Source organism: Mustela lutreola, chromosome 5, assembly GCF_030435805.1.
Source record: "Mustela lutreola isolate mMusLut2 chromosome 5, mMusLut2.pri, whole genome shotgun sequence".
NCBI classification, from domain to species: Eukaryota; Metazoa; Chordata; class Mammalia; order Carnivora; family Mustelidae; genus Mustela; species Mustela lutreola.
The window spans coordinates 30817088-30834470 of NC_081294.1; the positions used below are offsets into that span (position 1 = coordinate 30817088).

Sequence of the window (17383 nt, forward strand, 5' to 3'; positions counted from 1 at the left end):
CCAGGTCCCAGCCTCTCTTGCGGCTCTGTCAGGACCACGTGACTGAGGCCCAGCCAATGGAATATGGGGAAAAGAGGCCCCGGCCTTCCAGCCAATCTGCGCCACCCTCCCACCCTCCCTTCTGCTACTGCAGCAGTTGGGGCAGTTCTGCATCCAGGAGGCTCAGCTATCCCTTGGAAGCAGCCTTCCAGCCACTTGGAAGGGGGCTGCCTGGAACAAGGGCCCCCTCTGCCCCATGGGAGGATCTATGCCCCAACCCAGGCCCCTGGGGGTTAGGGGCTCTCCTTCGCCCAGCTCTGTGAGGCCAAGTTCTACAACAGTCTTCGGGGGCCAGAAGACACATTCTCAGACTCCTGTTGCACAGCCTGGGTCTCAACACAGACTACTTGGAATCTCAGGTCTGTCTGTTTGTGACGAATAAAGCCCACAGTTGCCAAGCTGGGCCCATTTACACACTACATTCAGATAAGTGTGTCCCACTGGGGGGGGGGGCATGTCATCATAGCATTTTAAATTTTAATTTTTCTAACCAAATATATTTATGTATACAAAATTTCAAAAGATACAAAAGGGTAGAGTTAAAGCTCTCCCCTCTGCTCCTCAGTCACCTAGTTCTCTTCCCCAGAGGCAATTAATTTCATTTCTTCTATGTCCTCAGAGGGATTCTAATTGATTATAACTTACAACAACCAAAATAAATAAATGTGGTCCCTTCTCAATTAAGTAGGGCATTCTTTGATTTTTAAAATTATTACCTTCTATGGTGGACATTGCTGCTATGAACATTGGGGTGCGGGTGCCCCTTCTTTTCACTACATCTGTACCTTTGGGGTAAATACCCAGTAGACCAATTGCTGAGTCATAGGGTAGCTCTATTTTCAACTTCTTGAGGAACCTCCATACTGTCTTCCAGAGTGGCTGCACCAACTTACATTCCCACCAACAATGTAGGAGGTTCCTCTTTCTCCACATCCTTGCCAACGTTTATTGTTCCTTGTATTGTGTAGCCATTCTGACTGGTGTGAGGTGGTATCTCATGTGGTTTTGATTTGTATTTCCCTGATGCCAAGTGATGTGCAGCATTTTGTCATGCATCTGTTGGCCGTTTGTATGTCTTTTTTGGAGAAGTGTCTGTTCATGTCTTCTGCCCATTTCTTGACTGGATTATTTAGAGGGGATTATGCTGAGTGAAATAAGTCAGTCAGAGAAAGACAATTATCATATGGTTTCACTCATATGTAGAATACAGGAAACAGCTCAGAGGACCAGAGGGGAAGAGAGGGAAAACTGAATGGGAAGAAATCAGAGAGGGAGCCAAACTGATTGACTCCGGAAAACAAACTGGGTGTTGTGGAGAGGGAGGTGGGTGGGGGGATGGGTTAACTGGGTGATGGGCATTAAGGAAAGCCCCGGATGTGATGAGCACTGAGTGTTATATGCAGCTAATGAATCATTGAGCACTACACCAAAAACTAATGATGTACTATTTGTTGGCTGAGTTTAAATAAATAAATAAATAGAATAGAATTACTACTTTTAAAAGGTGACAAAAATCCAGTCTACACAGCCAGGTCTAAAACGAAAGAACAAGTCTCCCTTACACACCACACCTCATTCTTAGAGCTTCTCCCCAAGAACAACCACAGTTACCAATTTCTTGTTCCTACTCAAGACATTCCTATGCATCTACCTCATAAACATCAACAAATTAAATAGGTGCATAGACATACCAAACGTACATTTCTGACTCTTATTTTTTCACTGAAGTATATATCTTGGGTGTTATTTCCATAGCAGTATGTACAGATAATCTTTCTTTTGAAAGGGTAAGTCATAAAGTTTCCTATCTTCTGTTGGAACCTCTTTAGGCTTTTGCTACTTACCAAAAAATGCCCTTTTCTCCCACCCTTGTATACCCCCATTATTCCCACAATGTTTTTCTTTCTTTTTTTTTTTTTTTTTAAGATTTTATTTATTTATCAGGGAGAGAGAGGGAGCACGAGCGAGCACAGGCAAACAGAGTGGCAGGCAGAGGCAGAGGGAGAAGCAGGCTCCCTGCCGAGGAAGGAGCCCGATGTGGGACTCAATCCCAGGACGCTGGGATCATGACCTGAGCCAAAGGCAGCTGCTTAACCAACTAAGCCACCCAGGCGTCCCTCCCACAATGTTTTTCTAATGAGTGTTGAGGTGTGATGTTTCTGTGTGTGTATTATAATTTTACCACTATGAATGTTTGTAAGCCTAAATTTCCAGTCACATAGAATATTCTCTCTTCCTAAGAACAGGGGAGAATTTCAGAAGAAATTGTCTATTATCATTATTTTTCAGAAAGTTTACAACTTCTTCTTTAGGCATCATTTTCCAAAAATTTTGAGGAAGACAAGTTCTTATAATTATTTTTGCTACAAGGTTTAAAAACATTGGCTGAATAACATTTCTGTTCTTTTGGGCTGTTTCATCTTCTTCTAGTTTAGTGCAATTATTTTGTATTGAATTCCAGTGAATATTTCTCCTAAAATGCCTTGGGTGTGTGGAAACTACCTGATCATTATTCCAAAGTGACTAAGCATCATCTGATATTTGGTAATGGACAAAATAATTGCTGTTGTGTTAGAACTGGATGAAGATGGTGACATTTGAGAAGCTGACAAAACTGAATACAAAAGTGAGTGTCTTTGGGAAGTTTTCATTTCCATCTGGGCGAAATTAATTTGGTTTAGGCTTTTGAACAAAGTTCAGAGGAAATACAAAGGTAAGTCTGTTAAGCAACTTTGTTGCTTAAAACTCTTTCCCTCCTGTTACAGTGCTATTGAGATGTATGTATCTTCATTCTAAAGTGATGCTTAACACAATGGATTGACCTTATTGATTCCACCAATTTTCATCAATTTCCAGGTTGAAGTCAGAGGCAAGTATACTTTAATCTTTTGAAAAACTGGTTTGTTTCCAGAATATTTATGGGAAAGAAATCTAACCTAGCAAAGGAAAGGAGTTGACACAACTTTTCCTCAACAAGCTAGTCATTTAGCAGGTGAAAATACAGCTAGAGACATGCCACTTCTAGTCATCGATAGATAACTCCTTCTACAAAACAATGTAAAGGACTAGAAAAAATACTTCTTAAAATTTTTTTAAAATTCATTTACTTGACAGAGTGAGAGTGGGAACACAAGCAAGAGGAGTGGGAGAGGGAGAAGCAGGCTTCCCACTGAGCAGGGAGCCCAATGAGGGGCTAGATCCCAGTATCCCGGGATCATGACCTGAGCCGAGATGCTTAGCTGACTTAGCCACCCAGGTGCTCCTCTTAAAGTTTTTAAGAAAAAAAAATAGATTTAAAAAACCCACATCCAAATGAAATGGAAAATAACCAACAGTAGAAATAATTTTTTGTTGGGGGAAGGGGAGCATCAACACTTGGAGGAAGGAAGAGTCAGTTTCCTACATTTTATAACCTTTAGTCTGAGACCAGCCCAAGTCTGGGTAGTGAGGGGGGTGCCTAAAATTCTGTTAGAAAATACACAATATTTCTGGCTTGAAGAACCAAAGGTCAGAGTTTGGGGAAAACATACCACTTGGAAAATGAGGGGAAATTGCAGAAAAGAGAAAGCTAAAGAGGAAGAAGCTGTGTGTAAAGTCTATATCATGCATAATGTCTGAACCATCCTTATCCAGGACAAACTCAAAGCAGCCTAGCTGAGCCCCAAAACACTGAACTCAGGCTACAGCTGCTATTAATGCAAGCAATGTCAGGTTTGCAGCTTGAGTCTAACCATGAAAATTGTCCATTTAAAAAGAAAATCAGGGGTTCCTGGGTGGCTCAGTGGGTTAAAGCCTCTGCCTTTGGCTCGGGTCATGATCTCAGGGACCTGGGATCGAGCCCCGCGTCGGGCTCTGCTCGGCAGGGAGCCTGCTTCCCCCTCTTTTTCTCTGTGCCTCTCTGCCTACTTGTGATCTCTCTCTCTGTCAAATAAATAAATAAATAAATCTTTAAAAAAAAAAAAAGAAAAAGAAAATCAGTACCATTGACAGAACATAACAGAATCCAGTCTTCACAACATTATATTTACAATGCCCACGTTATAATCCAAAATTACTAGACAACACTAAACAAACAAAAAAAAAACAAATAAACAACCAGAAAAATGTGATCTGTTCTCATCATAGAAACAATCAGTGGCGACTGACTCCACCATTATCTAACTACTGGAGCAATCAAGCAATGCTTTAAAAAGCAGTAATTATAACTATGAGCAATGAAGTAAAAGAAATATGCCCATAATGAACTAAAAAATAGGAAGTATCAGTAAGGAAATGTAAACTATTAACAAAAGAATAAATAAATAAAAATTCTAGAATTGGAATATACATCTTTTAAACAAACCTTGCGGGATAGATTTAGTAGGGGAATGAAGATGGTGGGAGAGAAGTCAGAAAACTGAAAGCGCAATAGAAATTATCTAGTGTGAAAAACACAGAGGGAAAAGATTTAAAACAATAGAGGGGCATCTGGTTGGTTCAGTTGATAGAGTATGTGACTCTTGATCTCAGGGTCGCGAGTTTAAGTACCATACTGGTGTGGAGCTCACTTTAAAAAGTTAATAGAGCCACATGGGTATTTGGGACTATATGAAGAGGTCTAGCATATTTGTAACTGAGTCTCAGAAAGATATGAGAAAGATAACGGGGCAGAAAAAACATTTCAAGAAGTACTGAAAATTGCTCACATAAAGGACAAATGTGCAAATTCAAGAAGCTTAGTAAATGCTAGGCAGGATGACTAATGACAAACAGCACATTATAAATACCGTGATCTGAATGACTGATGATTTATCAGAAACAGTGAAGGCCAGAAAATCATAGAACAATGTCTTTAAATAGTTGAATTAAAAACATCGTCAACCCAAAATTCTGTATCCAATAAAAATATCCCTTAAGGATGAAATGAAATAAAGACATTTTAAAATGAAACCAAGAAAATGTACTCTAATGGGCCTGCACTAAAATACAAACACTAAAGGCAGTTCTTCAAGAAATGTCAGCAGGTGGAAACGCAGATCATTGAGAGGGACTAAAGAATACTAAGGTAAATATATGGGTAAATATAAAAGACTATTTCTCCTCTTAATTTCTTTTAAATATATATCACATTGCAGATTTTATTGTGTTATAGATATAATATATTTTACAACTGTAAGGTCAAGGACAGGTCACGTAGGTAAATGCACCTATTAAGTGACAGAGTACAATATTATCTCAAGTAGACACTGAAAATTAGGCTATATATTGTAATTCACAGAGCAAACACTAAAGAATCATGCAAAGGCAAATTAAAATAGAATTCTAAAAAATATTCCCATGATGTAAAAGAGGATAGAAAATGACAAATACAGGGACAAAAACAAGAGGGAACAAAGAAGAAAACATATAGTAAAATGGTAGGCTAAACCCAACCATATCTATAAATGCCTTAAACATAAGATTACTACACAGTCTCTATCAAATTAAAATAGAGAGACTATGAGACTGAATTTATTGTTCTGTTTTATTTATTTATTTATTTTTTAGATTTTACTTATTTATTTGACAGAGATCACAAGTAGGCAGAGAGGCAGGCAGAGAGAGAGGAAGGGAAGCAGGCTCCACACTGAGCAGAGAGCCCGATGTGGGGCTTAATCACAGGACCCTGGGACCCCAGGACCCCGGGATCATGACCTGAGTCGAAGGCAGAGGCTTTAACCTACTGAGCCACTCAGGCGCCCCAGACTGAATTTTTTTTTAATTCCCAACTACATACTGTCTGTAAGAGATGCTATTTAAAATATAGATAGGACTATAGATTTAGTTTAGATTAAGTTTGGCAAACAGCTTTCAAAAGTCCCAAAAGTTCCCACTGAAATCTCTCCAAGTTCTACTCCTATTGTATTAATGTAACAAATAAAGTCCTAGCCTTTAACATTAACTACCTCATTCATATTTATTAATTCTCATCAACATGGTCCAAGAAAATTAAGCAGCAATCTGAACAAACACATACTCATTATTCTTCCTAAGCCCATGGGGAAAGAAAGTAAGAGATTCAGAAAAGCTCTTCCAACTGTCTGGTTTCTGATGATTTCTAGGACATAGTGTGAACATAATTACAATATCTAAGAGACAATAGATTATGTAGAATCGATCAATTAATCTAAAAATCAATCTTCAAGTAATATTTAATTCAAAAAAACCTTTTAGAACTATTAAGGATAATATTATCCTTCACTGAAATTCATTTCACAGGTATCGAATGGAATGTAATTCATAATTAACTACAAAGAATTACCTGAAATTATAAAATATAAATATTCCATGTGATTCTAACACTCAACATCTTGCTTCATCATTGCTGGCTAAATTTTATATCTATACAGTTGGAAGTGACAGCTATCTCTTAAATAACCAAGCTTTATGATATATCAGACTAAAAAATTTTCTGGAGGCCTACTTAGTTTTTCACAAGAATACATGCACATAACATCATTTTCATTTCCATTGAGTTTTCTTAGAAATAATGCTGACTTCAAGCAGTGGCATCACATACTTTAGGCATACTTTAAGACCTAAAAGTGAATCTCTAAAATAGCAAATGGGGTGTGTAAGGCTTTGTCTCCCAAATAGAGAATTCTTATCCACGAGGCCAATTACAGATTAGCATCTCCTACTTACCTGATGATGCCACTTGCTTCAGAAAACTCCCAGCTCCTTCCAGCTCCATCAGTGTGGCTACAAACACTGCCAAACATGTAATTTTAGATATTTGTAGTAATTGAAAAAAGAGAATTGTGATTATATTTCACAATTTACATAACTGATTTCATACATCTCTATGTATATCTATACCCATACCCAGATCTAAGCTAGTTTCCCTGATAACTATGGAAATGTTTTTCCTCCAAGGAGTTGGCTAGGATAAGGGAACATCCCACTTGTGCCTTCCCTATAATTGTTACACAAATGATGAGACCTTCTGGTGGACGACGGATGACAAGGATCATTTCCCAGGTCTTTTAACTTGGTGTCTACAGTCTTGGCCGTTCACTTAATCTCACAGAATCATGCGGGGATAAGTGAAGAATTTGAACTTGGGCATATTGATTTTGATGTACAAATAAAGTGGCCTGGAATTCAGATGAAATAATTGCAATCAAAGATTTGAGGTCATCAGTGCACAAGTGATCATTGAATTCGGGAGCACGGATGTGTTCACTTGGAAGACTGGGGATCAGAGAAGAAGGTCAAGGATAGAGCCCCAGACACAACAATGTCTAAAGGAGAACAAGAAGACCAAGAAGGCGATGGGGAAGAAAATCAGGGAGAAGGGGGAAGTGGAGAGAGTTGAGCTACTGAATTCAACAGGAAGAGAGAAGAGTGGGCAGGAGGGTCAGATGGAGAATGAATATGTATTTTCCCAGCATAATCTTGTGGACACTAAACAAGGAAGGGTATTTCAGCAATGCCTTTGGTATTTTTATCTTTTTCATTTCAGTTATTTTTGGGCTAATTTTTAATACTAACCTTCAGAACACGTATGTCATGCATGCTTTTATGTATCAGCTTGCTAGGCTTGCTATAACAAATTACCACAAATTAAAATAATTTGTTCTTGCATAGTTCTGGAGCCCAGAAGTCTGAAATCAAGGGGTTGGCAGGGTGAGTTCCTTCTTATTGAGTAAGGAAAGGGAGAGACAGGAGGCCCCTGACTAGGCTCTGAAACTATTCCTGGCTCAGACAGAGCAGAACAAGAGATAAGCGAATAGGGTGGTTTAAGCGTCTTTGGCTCAGTTCACAATCCCCATCTTGGGGTTTTGGGATTGAGCCCAGTGTCAGGCTCCCTGCTCCCTGCTTCTGCCTCTCCCCAGACTCTCCTCCTGACTCTCCTGGTGCTCATGCACTTTCCCTGTCAAATAAGTAAATAATATCCTTTAAAAATATATTTTAAAAAAGAGAGAGCCAGCCAGCCAGCCCTGGATGTTAGCGGGGTTTTTTTTTTTTTTTTTTTTTTGCAACTACATTTTAACCACAGAAGATGACAAGACCCCAAAGAAAAAGTAAGCCATTAGGGATATTATCAATAGTCTTGGCTCAAAGAAAGAGGGCACAAGAAGAATCTCATGGCCATAAGCTTCCCTGTCAGTTGTCAATAAAAGACCTTCAGTAAAAGCCCACAGTGGCAACCCACTCAGAACCCCTCTCACTCCAGAAAGCGTATTTTTCCTTCCTTTCTATTCTCACCTTCACTTAATAAATGTTCACGTCACCCTTTTGTGTCTGCAAGGTTCATTCTTCGACTCCGACGAGAACCCTGTGATGCTGCAACATTAGGGGCTCAGAGGGAGACTGTTCTGTACCTTTCTCCTAGCTTCTGCAGATGGCCAGCAGTTCTTGGCATTCTTTGGCTTGAGACAAGATAACTCCAATCTCTGCCTCAGTATTCAGATGGCATTCTTCCCACGTGTGTGCGTCCATATTTCCCTCTTCCTATAAGGACACCAGTCATTGGATTAATATGGTAGGACCTCATCTTCCCTTAATTAAATATACAGACACATTTCCAAATAGGGTCATATTCTGAGGTTCTGGCCCGACATGAATTTTTAGAGGATACTATTCAACCTAGTAGAATCACAAATTTACAGGTACTATAGCTACTGGACTCTAGAAAGACGGATAAATTTAAGTTATTAGAATGTTACACAAAATTAAGGGATTTTATGTGGGCACCTGCTGCAGGAGGTCATTGAGAGGACAGGACCTCCCGTTGAGTTGTGGACTGGACCTGGGGAAGCAGAGGCTCCTTACCACCTTCTCTGTCCGTGGATGTAAATTCTGCCCACAGGGAGACCCTGCAAGGACACTGCCTTATAAGAGTCATGTGCTACTGAGACCATTCGGACTCTACACTGACTGAACCCAGTAAGGCTTCTACATAACTCTTAAGACTCTGGCGGGCAGGTGCAGAGATCTACTCACCTTGCAGCGGCCCAAGACAAGCCTCATCTGTGAACTCCCTTATTAAACCCGTCAGGTACTAAGCTGGAGTGGTCTGCCTCTTTCTTTGGCCTTTCCTTCCCTTCCAGTATGGGGTCCGTTTTGAAATTCGTAGCAGGGCACTGGCCCCAGATTAAAACCAACAGCCTGGAATTTTTTGCAGCTTAGTTTCCTTCCTTATTAGGAGGAGCTCAAAGTAAGTTTAGACTCAGGTTGCAGAAATTCTTCACTCTCAGTATTTTTTAATTTGGCATCACATCTGCCCTAAGAGACATCCCTCAGAACTGTTCTTATAAAGAAGAAATTAAAGTTTTTCTTTTCTTTCTTTTTTTCACTTACTAAAATACAGACTCCGAAAGCTTTTCCAACCCTTTGGGATCTGGTCAAGTAATTTCCATAGCTGAGCAGATGACTGAACTAATGGACACTTTAAAACTCTGGAAGTGATGAGGTGTGGCAAAGGACCACATGTTTGTTTAGACAAAAGTACCTTCTCTTCATTTTCATCAAATATTTACGGTGCACCCTGGTCTTTGTGGCACCATTAGGTAGTAAATGTATCAAAGACTAAAACAAAACTCTCTCCCAGGGGGGACACTGGGAGGAGCAAAAACTGCACAACCCAGAAGTAACATTTAGGCTGATTCTGACATATTTTGAGCCATTGGGTCAATTCCAGAAGTGATCCTAAGATAAAATAGGATTCATCATGAGCAATCCTTCTTAATCACTGCTGGGTTCCTTTCCCTCCTACAGTGCGTGGCATTCATGATCCTGCCCAGGTCTCCAAACTGGACCAGAACAGGTCTAGCAAAGCTCCATGATCAATCCTTCATCAGGCACCCCAGTCCTCCAGACACTAGAACACACCGCTCTCTTCTCCAGGTCCCAGCAGGCCACAAAAACATGGTGGATCTCCACCCTCCCCACCTGCAATCTGAAACTGGCCAGTACTTGGAGGGCAGGAGAGATACTGGCCCCTCCCGGGTGGTAGGTGCAGCTCTTATAAGCAAAGGGAACTTATGCAGGGGACTTGTCTGGAGTGCCCGCAAGATGAACGGATCCTGGCATCCCTCAGCCAAACCTTACAAGCTGATGCAGAGGCCTGAACCAGGTCTGGTCAGGTATATCCTGTAGGTGTTCTCGCCTCACTGCCTCAAGGCTATGTGCATGGAGCAGCTCCTGGCTGCCCAACAGGCAAGCAGAACCCACTTTCCAAGAACAGGGGAAGGGGCAAGGAGCCTTGGGTTTTCCAGGTGCAACTCAAGGGTCAACTGGAGGTCATGTCCCTCCCATGACCTCCCCCAACAGGGCAATACTAGGATGGTCTCCATTCCAGCTCAGGTTCACAGGGCTCTCCATAGTCCAACACATAATTATGAAAGAGGCGTCAATAGGTACTTCAAAGGCCCTGTATTTAAAATACGCATTTCAAAGACTGGACCACATTTTTAAGAGGAAAAGCAAGTTGTAGCATACACGGCTCTTTTGGGAAACAAAGGTTTTAGGACTGTGGCTCTGGATGAAACTTGGTCAGACAGAAGCGTTTCGAGATAGGGAGGAGAATCAGGTTCCTAGAACTGTCCAAACACATTTTTTTTTTTTTTTTAATCGCTCTGGACGCCTAATGGACACACAGTTTGTCTGGAGCTCTTGCCTTCTGCCTGAAGATTTTCTGCCGGGACCCCAGGGTTCTGTCTCTCGGTTGGAGTAACAAGTGGCCGCACGCGGTCACCCTGGCTCCTGGGTCCCTCGGCTGCTCTTAGCGTCCCGCCGCCGCGGGGCCCGCCGGCCCTGGCCAGAGAGGCCGGCGCGCGATGCCTCTCCCGGCCCCACAGAGACTTCGGTTCCACTCCTCCTTTCCAGGCCTCTCCCACTTCCTTTCCCACCGCTCCCCGCCCGGCCGCCCGCCAAGCCCCGGACCGCACCTCCGCGGGGTCTCGCCCGCCTCCCGCAGGGTCCCAGCCGCTTCCCCCGGGACCTAAAGGGGAAGAATTCCTGTGGGTCCCAGGAGTGCCAAGAGTGCGCAGCAGGACGGGAAATTGCAAAAGTCCTCAGCCCTCTGCCCTCCCCCGCGGTTTTCCCGTAATTCCCGCCCCTCGGCGCTCGCCCCGCAGCTGATTCATAGCCCGGGCGCGGGGCCGCCCCTGCACGTCCACACCGGCGTCCGCACCCGCGGCCCCGCGCCGCCCAGGACCCGGCCCGGCCCGCGGAGCCCTCCGCCCGTGCGGGGTGAGTACCCCGGCCGCCCGCTCTCTCCGCGCCCCGCGGCAGCCTTCCCCGCGCCCCGACAGCTTTCCTCGCGGGCGGCCCCGGCGCGGCGCCCGGCGGGACCCGACAGCTTCGCAGCCCCTTCCCGGTGTCTGCCCGGCCGGCCGCGGCCCGGTCACGGCCGCCAGCCCGCCCTGCCCCGCGTCGGCTTCGGCTGGCGCTTCGACCTGCTCCCGGACGGTGCTCGGAGGGGTCCCCGCCTCTGGCCCGCCCGCCCGGCTGCTGCGTGTGTCCTTCTCCCCCGAGCGCACGTTGCCGGCGCCCCCGCGGCGTCTCCCCGCTGCTGGAAGTTCACGGTCCCCTCACTTCTTGCTTCGTAGTCGGGGATGTTTATTGAGTTAAAATCCCCAAGCAACCCACTTTCGCGTCTCTCCCAACACATCGCCCCGGGAGTTCATTTTCCCCAACCAGCCCCGCGCCCCCGGAGCTGCCCCCGAACATTCGCTGGGCTCCGCGCGGTCGGCGATGCCCCTCCTCCCGGCTGTGTTTACACCTGGGAGTGGGCGGCGCTCACGGCCGGCGCCGCGCGGGGATCCCGGGGGCGCCGTGCGCGGGCGGGCGCCGGGCCTCCTCCGCCACGTGAATGGAGGGGCCGCCGAGCTGGCAGGTTGAGCAGCGGCAGACTTGCAAATGCCAGCGCTCCACCCCTCGCCGGCGGAGAGGGGTTCAGGAACTTGTCCAAGACATAGAGCGGGCCGCGGTGACTCCGAAAACGCCGCGTAGCCCAGGGGCACTGGCGCTGACACGGTCACCGGGAGTCCTTTCTTGCTGGTCCCCGGGCGGGCACGTCCTCAGCCGGTCGGTGCCTGCTTGCGTGCGGCCGCCGGCCTGCCCAGTGGTGGCAGGCTCGCTCTTGGGTGCCACGGGGGACAGGCAGGCTCGAAGACGCTCTGCGTGCGGATAAGCTTATCCTCCACTCCAGAGGGGTCCACTGTAGGGGATCGGATCCACGTGAGTGTAGTGTATTTGATGTGAGCTGGAGGGAAAGAAGCTCGGGTCGTATGCCCCTGTCTAACGCTGACTGTGGGACTGGGCTGGAGTTACTCATCCGGTCAGCCTCGGATTTCTCCCGTGCAGAATAATGGTGGTTCCTACTTACTGTGGATCAGGCACCGTACTAAGCACTTTACGTATGCCAGCTCCCTTAAGCTTCACCAGTGAGCTAGGTAGTAGTTTTGTCATTCTCCTTTTATCAGGGAGGACACCAAGGCCTAGAGAAGTTCAGTAACTTGTCTGGGATCACACAGCGAACAGGTGAGAGTCAGGAATTGGCTTTGGCCGCTTGCTTATAAGCACTACGGTGTGCCTTCCAACTCTCGGACCCTCTCTGGAGTGGTCCTGGTTGTGGTGCTTCCTTACTGCTCTCCTTTGTCTCTCTCCTGGGCTGCTTTAAAAGGCACTCAGACACCTTTGAGGCTGAAGGGCTCCAGACTGAGCTGAGCCTCAGAATCAATCTTGGGTCTTTTTAAAGCTTTGGACTCCCACTTAACTATTTAGAATCTTCAGGTTATGCTCAGGTTGTGTCTGCCCTGGTAGCATTCAGAAGTATTAGAAGCCAATAGTGACGGGGAGCTCACCACCTAATATTTGATTGCTGGACAAAGTGAATTCTCAGCTGTAACTTGTCTCCTGGTAAATTACATCTTGGTCCCAGTTCTGCCTCTTGTTGGCCCCAGAAATGTGTCTGAGCATTTTGTATCAAAGGACAGCTTGACAGTGTCCAACAGGACTCCGACCATACGGGGCAAAATACTTCCTTGCACACTGGGTCTCTCCTTCTACCTCTCTCTTTAACCTGAAAGACCAGGAGCACCTACAGAGGTGCGTGGAGGTGTTCCAGACTCTCTGATATTCCTTGTAATCCTTTTGTCCTGAAAAAGGAACCAAGTCAGGAAAGCTACTATGGCTTTGAAAGAGAGATCACTGGTAATAGTTTCCACAAGAGGAAGGAGTAGGTTTTCCTTGTGGGAACTGGGCTGGGGTGTTGTTGGCTCCCGTAGAAAAAAATCTGAGCAAGTGTCATCTTGCTCACTTACAGAACAGTGAGACCTGGCACTCCTTTCCCTGGAGAGGGAAGCCCTCCTCGATTAAAAAAAGGGGGGGGGGATAAAACACAAACAGTATTGTGAGAAATATCCCTTGCTCCCAGCAGGCTTCTTTGTAGTTACAGATGTTCGTAAAACAAGTGTTTTTTTCCCAGCAACTGTGTTCCGGGTTCACAACCTTCCTTCCCTTTTCATTTTCGTTTCTGCAGTTGGCCCTGGAACAATGCAGGGTCTAGGGGTGCCCAAAAATCTGCATGTGAATTTGGTCTCCCCAAAACTTAACTACTAGTAGCCTACTGTTGACCAGAAGCCTTACTGATAACATGGTTGATGAGCGTATCTTGTATGTTACATGCATGATATACTCTGTGTTGTCTATGAAGTAAGCTAGAGGAGAGATGTTATTAAGAGCATCATAAAGAAGAGAAAATACACTTATAATTCCGTATTGTATTTATTGAAAAACAATCTGTGTATAAGTGGACCTGTTCAGTTTAAACCCACATTGTTCAGGAGTCAGCCGTACTTGTTTTTCAGCATTTATTTATTCCAGGTTGTCAAAATTTCATTTTTATGTTTTAAAAATAATACAAATAATAACTAAGTATGTTCTCATTCAAAAAATAGAGAAGTATATGGAATGAAATGTAGAACTACCATGTAGAACTCCTATTCCCACTCAGAAGAGGGAAGACGAAGTTTGGTAAATACCATTCTGAGATTTTATTTTGTTTTTTATGCATTTGCATAATAATGTGTTTATACATATTTCTTCATATATTTAAATGAGATCTTACTATACATTATGCAGCTTACTTTTTCATTTTCCAAGTCCTAGAGATTTTCCCATGGCAGTACAAATCTCTTTTGCTAAAGGCTACATGTTTTTCTAAATTAGAGATATAATTCATCTATTTTTTCTCTTATTAGTGGACATTTGGATGGTTTAAAATTAGTCAGCATTAGCAACAATACTTCAGGAAAGACAGTGCATTCGTCTTTATGTGTCAGCCTGACTATTTCTATTCAATAGAGTTCTAGGGTCAAAGGGTTGGTTCATGTTTCCACTTGATAGACACAGCCCTTCAAATGATAGCACTGCCCCACCCCAGGTACTAATTTAAAATCAGTGCATGAGAAGCTGCTTCCGTCATCCTGCCTACCATCAGCTATTATCTTTTTTTTTTATTTAGATTTTCAAATCTGAAACCCAGTATGGCATTTTAATTTGCATTTTACTGATTACTACTGCGGTTTAATGTCTCTTAATGTTTATGGGTCATTCAGTGTCTTCTGTGAATTACCTGTTCCTGTCTTTTGCTTGTTTTTCTATTGAGTTGCCTTTTCTGATTCCTGTTTACTGCAGATGCTCTGTACCAATTCAGGATCTTAATTCTTTGTCTGTTGTAGATGATTTAAATATTTCTTCTGCTGTGATGCTCTTTTTTTCTCCCAGTATTTTTGTGTGTGTGTGTGTGGTAAAATCCGTAATATAAAATTTGCCATCTTAATCATTTTTAAGTGCACAGGTCCCTGTTATTAAATACACTCAGTACTGGGCAGCCGTCGCCAGCATTCATCTCTAGAACTCTTTCCATCTTGCAAAACTGACACTCTGGGGGCACCTGGGTGGCTCAGTGGGTTAAGCCGCTGCCTTCGGCTCAGGTCATGATCCCAGGGTCCTGGGATCAAGTCCCGCATCGGGCTCTCTGCTTATCTGGGAGCCTGTTTCCCTCCCTCTCTCTCTCTGCCTGCCTCTCTGCCTACTTGTGATCTCTGTCAAATAAATAAATAAAAATTAAAAAAAAAAAAAAAACTGACACTCTGGGCCCATTCTCCCGAACCCCTGCCCCTGCCAACCAGCATTCTGCTTTCCGTCTCTGTGATTTGACTACTCCAGGTGCCTCATATGCATGGTGGAATCCTAGAGCATTTGTCTTTTTGTGACTGACCTATTTCACTTAGCAACATGTCCTTACGACCTTCCATGTTGTAGCAGGTGTCAACATTTTTTCCTTTTCAAGAATGAATAATATTTCATGGTTTGCATTTACACATTTTGCTTATCGATTCATAATGCTTTTGTTTTTAACTACCTTCTGCTTCGTGGATGTTGTAAATATTTGTGTCATCAACTCTGCAATCTTATTTTTTTTAAAGGTTTTATCTCTTTATTTTTCTTTTAGAGAGAGAGCGAGCTAGAGCGAGCAGTGGGAGGGGCAGAGGGGGGAGGGGAGAATCTCAAGTCAGATGCTGTGCTGAGCTCAGAGCCCTCCACAGGGCTCGAGCTCATGACCCTGAGATCATGACCTGAACGGAAACCAAGAATCGGTCGCTTAACTGACTGAACCACCTAGGCACCCCTGCAATCTTGATTTTTGTGCTTAATCTGACTTGGGGAGATCTTTTTCACCAAAAAAATTATTTTTAAATTATCTTATTTTCTTCTAAAACTTGTATTATTTTGATATGTACAGTTAGCTCTTTGTAATACCAGATTTTTGTATGAAGTAAGAAGTAAGGATATAACTTAATTTCTTTCTACAGTTTTAAGCAGCTCACCCGACACCATTTCTTTAAGTATCTGTCTTTTTTCCAACTCACTTGAAATTCTGTTTTTATAGTAAAATAAGGTCATGTTCATACATGAGTCTATTTCAGGACTCTCTTCTGTTCCATGGATCTGTTTTCTCTCTTCTTCTTTTTTTTTTTTTAAGATTTTATTTATTTATTTGGCAGAGAGAGATCACAAGTAGGCAGAGAAGCAGGCTCCCCGCTGAGCAGAGAGCCCGATGTGGGCCTCATTCCCAGGACCCTGAGATCATGACCTGAGCGAAGGCAGCAGCTTAACCCACTGAGCCACCCAGGCTCCCCTGTTTTCTCTCTTCTATGCCAGTACCACCCTGTGTGACGTGCTACAGCTTTGTTCTTATATCTAGTCATATATACTTGTACTTTTTTTCCAAAAAATTCTTTTGAAATGATTCTGGTATATTTTCTCTTTTTATAAACTTTATAAATAGCTTGTCAAGTTTTAAAAAATCCTGTTGGAATTTTTGTTAGGTTTTCTTGGCTTTGTAATTGTTAATAATTCTTTATGCCTTGGAATCCATCTTGGTATGAGCTCCAAGGGTGGAGGAAGCAGTGTGAGGTGGGTAAGTGCTGTGCTCTGGGGAATGACTCACCTGGTTTCAAGTTCTGGATTAACTCTGTCAACCTGTACCAAAGTCACTTTAACCTCCTTAGCCTTCATTTCCTCATCTGTGTGTGAGGATAATAATAGAATTTCTTCTGTAAGACTCATGTGAGGATTCAGTTAATAAATACATGTAAATCACATTGCAAAGCCCCTGTCAGAGAGCTAGCATCCAATTTGTGCTAGCCAGGATCATTTTCATAGTTACTTCATGTCTTACTATGAGCCTCTGCAGAGCCACATCATGGAAGGCACTGGTAGATCTTTCCTTTATGTATCAATAGTATCCTAAGACACAAAAATATGCAATAGATATTGTAAGTAGTAGTGCTTCTCAAACTTCAGTGTGCCTTTGAAATCACCTAGGGATCTTGTTTAAATGCATACTTTCATTCAGTAGATCAAAGGTGTGATGTCAGGTTTTGCATTTCTAGCAATTTCTCGGGTGATGTCTTTATCCAGGCTTTGAGTGTCTGGTCTTTGACTGGTATTTAAAACCACGCTACTAGGGATACCACTTCCTGTTGGGTTAAATGTGGATGACAGAGCTTGTAAAGTGCTTTCTTTTAATAGTACGTGCTAAAGAACTAAATTATAGTTGTGTTGTTTCCTGCCTTCTCCTCTTCCTCCTCCTCCTTTTCAGAGGAAAGAGGGTTTGAGAGCGCTAAATATGATACCAAGTTCTAGTCTTAGATCTGAAATCACTGAGGCAATTAACTCTCTGGATTATTTAAAACTTGTTTTAAGATGAAGCCAGCTACCTAAAATCTACCCAGAGTATAAAATCTAAAGCCAACTAAAAGAAAAGCCATAAGTTCAAATGTCTTACCAAATGGAAATGTGTAAG

At 43.4% G+C, this 17383-nt stretch overlaps 1 protein-coding gene and 1 long non-coding RNA gene across 10 annotated transcripts in view; one reads left to right on the forward strand and one right to left on the reverse strand.

Annotated features, from left to right (window-relative positions):
- Positions 1 to 11071, reverse strand: part of LOC131831682 (uncharacterized) — a 216040-nt gene extending 204969 nt beyond the window's left edge. For 3 of the 5 annotated variants that reach the window (XR_009353757.1, XR_009353755.1, XR_009353759.1), the window contains exons 1-3: positions 10953 to 11071; positions 8269 to 8514; positions 6703 to 6768 (exon numbers count right to left, since the gene is read on the reverse strand). This is a non-coding gene — a long non-coding RNA (uncharacterized LOC131831682). The remainder of the gene's footprint in view (positions 1 to 6702; positions 6769 to 8268; positions 8515 to 10952) is intronic. The other 2 variants (XR_009353758.1, XR_009353756.1) reach the window with 1 other exon arrangement.
- Positions 11070 to 17383, forward strand: part of OSMR (oncostatin M receptor) — a 52075-nt gene continuing 45761 nt past the window's right edge. For 3 of the 5 annotated variants that reach the window (XM_059173843.1, XM_059173845.1, XM_059173846.1), the window contains exon 1: positions 11070 to 11256. The gene's annotated coding sequence lies outside the window, so the exon portion shown is untranslated. Of the gene's footprint in view, positions 11257 to 11949; positions 12247 to 17383 lie in introns of those variants that run through there. The other 2 variants (XM_059173848.1, XM_059173844.1) reach the window with 2 other exon arrangements.